A 7322-nucleotide genomic window follows, 5' to 3' on the forward strand; every position below is an offset into this window, starting at 1 on the left:
TCTATGATTTTATTGCACACATGAAGAGTTCTCCTTTTTAATGTACGGAGTGATGAATTGTGTATCTTCCCCCACAAGAAATCTTTTTTAATATGGCAATATAACCTTCCATATATTTTACACCATGGATATTTTGAAATGATCTTTAATGTCCCTTTAAAATCATGTTGAAAGTTGCACACACAATTAAGAATTTCTAAGAGGGGGAAATGAAGGTAACATATTGGTATATGTGTTGGAAATTATTTACCTTCTTTTTAGGCTTTGTAATAATAAATAAATAAATAAATAAATAATCACATATTTGGCTAGACTATGAGATAAATAATGTAAGTGAAACTTACCAGAACACACTGCTGAATCTTCTGTATCTTGCTATGAAGATTAATTCAAAATAACTGTAGAATTTGGAGTAAACAATTGATTGCCAGCAAAATTCTACTACAAAATAATTTCATTACCTCGACCACCCCCCACCTTCCTATGCCATGCCCCCCACCCCCCCCTTTTTTTTGTGTGTGTGTTTTTTTTCTTTCTTTCTTCATTTATTTTTTTTAAAACATATTTTATGAGTTGCAGTGCACATTGATACTCTGGGTATTTTTACCTACCATTCCACAGGTACCCAAATGAAGGAGTTTTCTCCTAGCTTTCCTGCTTTCTCCTACTCTGTTCTGTTTTCTCCATTTGCGAATTTGTCTGTTATGGAGCTTAACATTTTAAATGTTATTTACAAGTATGGAGCAACATCTGATGAAAAATTATGGGCTGTGATGTTATGGGAGTGATTTCTTGACCTTCTGAATCTTTTCATTTATGTTTTTAATTCTCTTTGGAGGCTAGGCTTTATTCTCTGTGTCCTGTTTCAGAAATACTCAAGTTACAGTTGAAGCTTTACTTTGTGAGATTCTTCTGAGATATAGCTTACACTGGAAATGTGAATGTATTATTAATTTTTCTGAAACATTTTCCTGTTTTAAAAAATATTTAAACTAAAAGTTTTGCTACTGCTAAACAGGACGTGCTTAAAGCTACTTTGGTTACATATTATTTATATCTCTTCTTTCTTTGGTGGCCCGCCTAGACAGGATGTATTGTTACCTAGACTAGAGGTTAGAATGTGAGAAATTTTCCTGGAAGAAAGTTACAGCCATAGAGAATTTCTCATCTACACAGACAAACCACAGAAAGGCTAAAAATATGAAATAACACAGAGAAATTGCTACAGGATCACGAAGCATGTTAGTGAGCATAACCCAGAGCTTCTGACTCCAGTACATTACTCGCAACACTGCTTTGCCTTGGCATGCTTGACTGTTGTCATGGTTAAGTTCCCAGTGCATTATTTCCCCAAATCAGCCATTCAAGTGTCTCTGAATTTGCTGCTTGAGCTCCCTTATATGTTAAATTTTAATATATGTGCAAAATATAGGTTACACTTCAACATATGTGCAAAAGAGTGTGGAAGTGAAGCAGCTGTTGTGCCTGACCTTCAGAATGGTAATGCCATTGTGTCTGATGAATGTTCACATTTTGGGAAACATCTGTGTTTGGTATGTTCAGAAGAATACTCTGAGTGTTCGTATTGGGCAAATGCATAAACTGTCTGTTTGCTTGAATGTAGTATCCCTCTATAGCAGCAATTGCTCCAGCCTTTTTCTAGTGCAGGGCTATATTCTGAAATGTTAAAATGGCATCTGACATACAAAATGACTAATATCCTGAGGAAGCTATGCCAGATGTTGTTATTCACTCCTTCTAGATGATGATGGTGATGATGATGATGATGAAGGACTGTTTTAGGTTTTAAACATGGTAAAAAAAATAACAAATTTTATCCTTCATATTTTGTTGTTGACACTTTCTCAAGCATGTTCAGCTTAGACTGAGATTTGTTTGTTTGTGTTTTTTTTCCCCCATTTTTCTTGTAAAAAAACAAGCACTATACATCTTATGTAATCCAAAATTTTCAGTTCAAATGTGCTTCTCTTTGTAACAAATCAGAAAAATCTTATCAAAAATTGATATGTCTTGTCTCCAATGAAAAGCATTCTTATAAATGAAAATGAAGAAAAAAATAATTCCTGTTAAAACTGTCATTCCTCTCAGTGTCATTTGGAAGGTGATTTGAAAGAGAAGCTGAAATATCTGTAGAAATTGAAAAAGAAATTCAGAAGAGTTTGCTTCATTTTTCAGTTAGTTATATTCAGCAGGTTCCCAAAGGAAGGCAATCAAATGAACACAGAATAGAAAGCAGACCTGAAAAGAAGAACAAAGCAAGCAATATGAATGGAATAAAAGTGATAGCACAGAAGAGACATGAGATATGCAACATACTAAGCAGAAATAAAGGCAAATCACTGCAACAGATGGCCCTGTAGAAAATGGAACTACAATTTAACAGTAAGAAATACATTTCCCTCTGGCATTTCTTGATCATTAAGTCCTGGAAAAAGAGAAAGTTGTGGTAAGGTATTGGATTAGAAAAACACCTAAATATGTAAAGAAAAAAAAATTACTGTTTTGGCCTCAGTTTACCATAGCCCCCAGTTGATCCATTTCTGTTGTGTCCTGAACTTACAGAGAGGAAAGGTGAATAGAAGTTTTATGACATTGAAAAAGAGGGAAGGAAAAGATAGAGGAATTATTTTAGGTAGCAATTAAGAAATGGCTTTTTTATATCTGAGCAGAATAGATTTGGATTTGCTAGTGAACCCTTTCTTCCTTTTACTGATACTTGAAAGAAGAGTTGACTGTTTTGCTTTTCAGATGTCCCCGTGCAAAATATGGCTCATATATAGACAGCAGGGGAAAGTGAAAGGATCACAAATTGTTGTTTGAGAAAAAGGTTTGAGGTAATATTGATACATTGCATATATGTTTTGGGTAACACTTCACCTCCTTCTTAGAATTATTGTTATTAAAACACAGATTATTTTCCTCTTTTTTTCCCCCATGTAACAGGCTACATCACATGGACCTCTGTAGAAATTTCACAGCTTAGTCCATAAATCATCTAAGAAAAAAAATGACTTGAAGTTAATGCAAATGGAAGCTCTTTCACTCAGCTTTTTGTTAAACTGTTGCACTATTTTACATTTTGTAGAAACCCTTCAAAATTTATTTTCTTCCTCGCTGATAAGCCACAGATATAACAAACAGTCCTGGTATAGTAATTAGTCCTTTAACATTTTTATTTATTTTTAGATTTTTAAATTTTATTTTACAGGGAAGAGAAATACTAGATGATCTTAAATGAAAAGTAATGACAATTCCCTCCAGACCACTGACATATTTCGCCCTGTCATACATCTATCTCTGTAAAACAACAGATTAAACTGAGTGTCTGGTAAAGCCAACTCAAAATGAGACATACACCAATTACAAAAGAAATACCTTCAAAATAACAGGTGAAATTTTCTCATAAATAACATTCATTGCAGATTAATGTTCCATAAAGTTTCCAGTCCCTCACAGAGCCTCTGAAATGCTATGATAAATCATCTGTGCTTATGTTTACAATACGTTATAGACGGAACTTCTAATACCTGTGAAGGCAAACTAGTTACTCAAACCTCAACAGCTTTTTCTAATCTCCAGTTTGTGACTATCAGGGTAGAGCACTTGTGTAGATAACTGCTAGATTTTTGTGTTCTTTCCCTCCAGTATGTTTTTCTTCTTAGAGGAAGCTGATTAAAATAATAAAGAGTTTGATTTTCTTTTGATATCCTGTGGTATAAATCAGTAGTCAATCTGATGCCAATGCATTTGCATTTACCAGAAATGGGATAGCTGATATTAAATGTATCACAAATGCCATGTAGATGTGTAAGTGAAGTTCTAGCAGCCCAGCTATTGCCAAGCTCCTCTTGCAGACAGTTTAATGATTCTAAAGCACATTGTAGTTAATAAATATATAAAAACTGTGGCTATGAAATGATGGGAGGACATCTAGAAAGTATTTCAGCTTGGAAAACTACCATGAGTTACCCTTAAGAATTTAGTTTCTTGGGTCTCTTTTGGTTTTGTATGATGTATAGACCCCATGGCTCTTTACTGTTATAGCTGTGTCCAATTTCAATACCAAAACCAACTTAGGTGCCACTTTTCAGACCTGTAACGCCCAGTAAGAAAGCAAGCAGACAAGCTTTTCCCCTCTTTCACTGAACTCAGCTTCTAAGGTATCCTGACTGGGTAAAAACAGTGCTAGATGATAGAGGTAAAAGCCACAGGTTTTGTTTGTTTGTTTGTTTTCTGCAAACTATGCTATGACATAGTAACAAAATTAGCAGGATAACATATAATAGTAATATAAGTTTATGTAGAAATATTCTGTATATTTAGAAAATATATTGCATATACATTATATATTATTGTATAATTATCATTGCATACAAAATATGATCAAAATAACAGCAGGATCACATTCTGATTCATTTTTAATTCTCCTACATCTCAATGGGGTGTATTGATACATAGTTACTTAGTTCATAATGTAGACTGTTTTTTGGCATACAGAACTCACGTCTTTAGTAAAAATCTCCAGTTGTCACTTCATTGTCTCATAAGAGTATTTCCATCTTTTACCCTCTCCAGTATATTAAGAAATTCAAAATCTGTGGTCAAAATGTCAGAAGTTAGCAAACAGCAGTGTTAAAGTAGAATACACGCTCCTTCCTGCTATTCATTTATCTTATGAGAGTTAATTATATCGTTATGATACTGTTCTTTCACAGTATTTCTAGTTCTTTTAGAACACTGGATGAACAATGCTAATTTAATATTTATTTTTACCTTTCTTATTCAACAGACATCAGAAAGAAGAATTAATTTCCTGAGGCTTTTCTATATTGATTATAACTATAATATCTGTTTCACAATCATTAATTACATGTCTAAAAACCACAGGAGTCTGAAAGGACATTTATTTGCATTTTAGAGGCACATACGTTACAAATTTTTCATCACCACATGTAAAGCTCAGAAAGTACACCGTAATTCATAGTGACCTATTTAAGATGACTGCACATGATTTTTTAGATATTCTAAGCCATTCTTTTAAAAGATCTAGTAGCTCACATACAAAAAGAAAGAATGATCATATCTGAACCCTTCTTTGGAGGAGATTTAATAACAATACACAGGAACAGATCCAGTTCTCCAGGGCAGGATTGGCTGTCATAGTACTGTTTCTTTTCTGCATGCCCCTTGCTAGTTCATTAAACATCTTTTTACTCCACAGGAAAATGAAATCAATGAAACCTAGCTTGCACATCACCTTGACTCCATAGCAAAATCCATTCTAAAAACATTATTGGTGTGAAATATTTAGAGAAACAGTGGTTCTGTAGAAAATATTTATTATTAATAATTATTAATTATTATTATAATATTAATATTATTAATTATTAATTATATATTATTATTATTATTATTATTATTATTATTAGCAAATCTGAATCCATTTAAGGTCAAATAAATTTTGCAGAATAATTCTTAGTTCCTGAAATCTTGCTTTGCAACCACTTATTTAATATCTTCTTGTGTATACGTACTACATAATATACTAGTCTTAAAAGAAAGAAGGAATCAAAAATCCCATGGCACACTGTCATGTTGACATCAGTTATTTGGTAGAAGAATAAGAACAGGCTCCAGCACCTGATTTAATAAAATGAGCTTGTTTCCATTGTACTGCACCATTTGAACATGGAGAAGCTGTAAAAACTGTTTCAGTGTATGTTGCTGATGCAAATGTATCCTGACAGCAGGACAGTGACAGTGCAATGTAGGAATCCTGTTTTCCCTTCAGACTCTTGAGAATGGCATACATCAGTGTGCTTTGTAATGTCAGCTGCTATGCAGCTGATGAACTCTTCCCAATAGTTGCCATCTTGTCTCCTCTTTGCAGGTTCACTCACTGGCCACACCTAGTCAGTGAAAGCATGCACATTCATCATTAGGAGGCAGCATCAGTAAGATAGATCAGTGGTTAAACTCTGCCAGACATCCCTGAAGAGGATGGAAAATGATCCCTTCTTTTCCAAAGAGATCAGTGCTGCCACCCCTAGAAAGACAGCCAGCATAACAACAACAAATTTCAGAAAATGCAAAGTGTGCAGAGTTTTGAAGGATGGAATATTGAGGATGAAAACAGGAAATCTAAAACAGGTAATGCTACATCCCCTCCTATGACAGTACATGGAATAACAGGATGAAACTGCTTACAGACAAGCTGAAACAACAGAGTGCATATTGGAATCTTTGGATTTTTTTTTTTTTTTTCCCCACTGCTTTAGATCTCATTTTGGGATGTACTTTCTTTGCACAATCTGAAAACAGTTTTATCCTAACAAGGAAGTCAAAGGTTTTATCCTTTCATGAAAAGGCAAATGGGGAAGAAATAATTTATTCTGGAATGAAGAATATAGTTGGATCAAATAAACTTTTGTGTACTTTTTGCCAGGAAAAAAATGTTTACTTGTTGATCTGAAAGTTTTATCGGTATTTCTGTTTGGCCAACCAGCTCAAACAGCTTTAAGTAGTTTGCTGCCTTTCCCAATATATTATTTTGTCCCAGTTTTCCTTCTTTAAAACATTTATTTTTAATTTACAGTGGTCTGAAATGATACTGAAATTTGTAATAATAATGCATTGGAAGCACTACAAATCATGAGAGGTACTTGGATTTAATATCTAGACTATGAAGGTAGCAAGTTAGCCTCTTTGGTACTGATGAACAACAGGCATTCTCAAGGCTAGCATGTGCTTTCCATTGATGATCTGCAACAAAGATGAGCCCAAGGGATCAATGGTAACTTCAGTGGACAGTGAGAGCATATATACAGCAGATTAGACAAACAAGGAGTGTAGTTTGCAATGTCTGGGGTTATAACTCTGGTTAAGTGCTCCACAGTTTTATTTTCTTCCTAATACTGTAACTGTGTTCTAAGAAAAGTAATTAACAGTAACTGATAGTTAAGCATCAGCGTCTTTCTCTCTCTATATATCTTATTTTACATCCAAATATTTTATGCTTCACAAGCAGATCTGGAACCGAGTCATGATAATTATAAAACTGCTGTGACTCTAAGCATTGTATGAATAGGAAGTGATTGCAGTTGGACATTGTGCTAGCTGTAACTGCGGCACTCTGAACTATCCGAACTAGACCAGTTATCCACAAGATGGTGTACTAACACTAACAAATGGCATTCGTTTTTCAGGGAGACTGAGAGAATGAGGGAAAAAGAAACAAAACAAACAAACAAACAAAAAAAAACCACTTTTATTGCCTGTGAAAAAAATATTTCTTAGATTCA

Source organism: Cygnus olor, chromosome Z (assembly GCF_009769625.2).
Source record: "Cygnus olor isolate bCygOlo1 chromosome Z, bCygOlo1.pri.v2, whole genome shotgun sequence".
NCBI classification, from domain to species: domain Eukaryota; kingdom Metazoa; phylum Chordata; class Aves; order Anseriformes; family Anatidae; genus Cygnus; species Cygnus olor.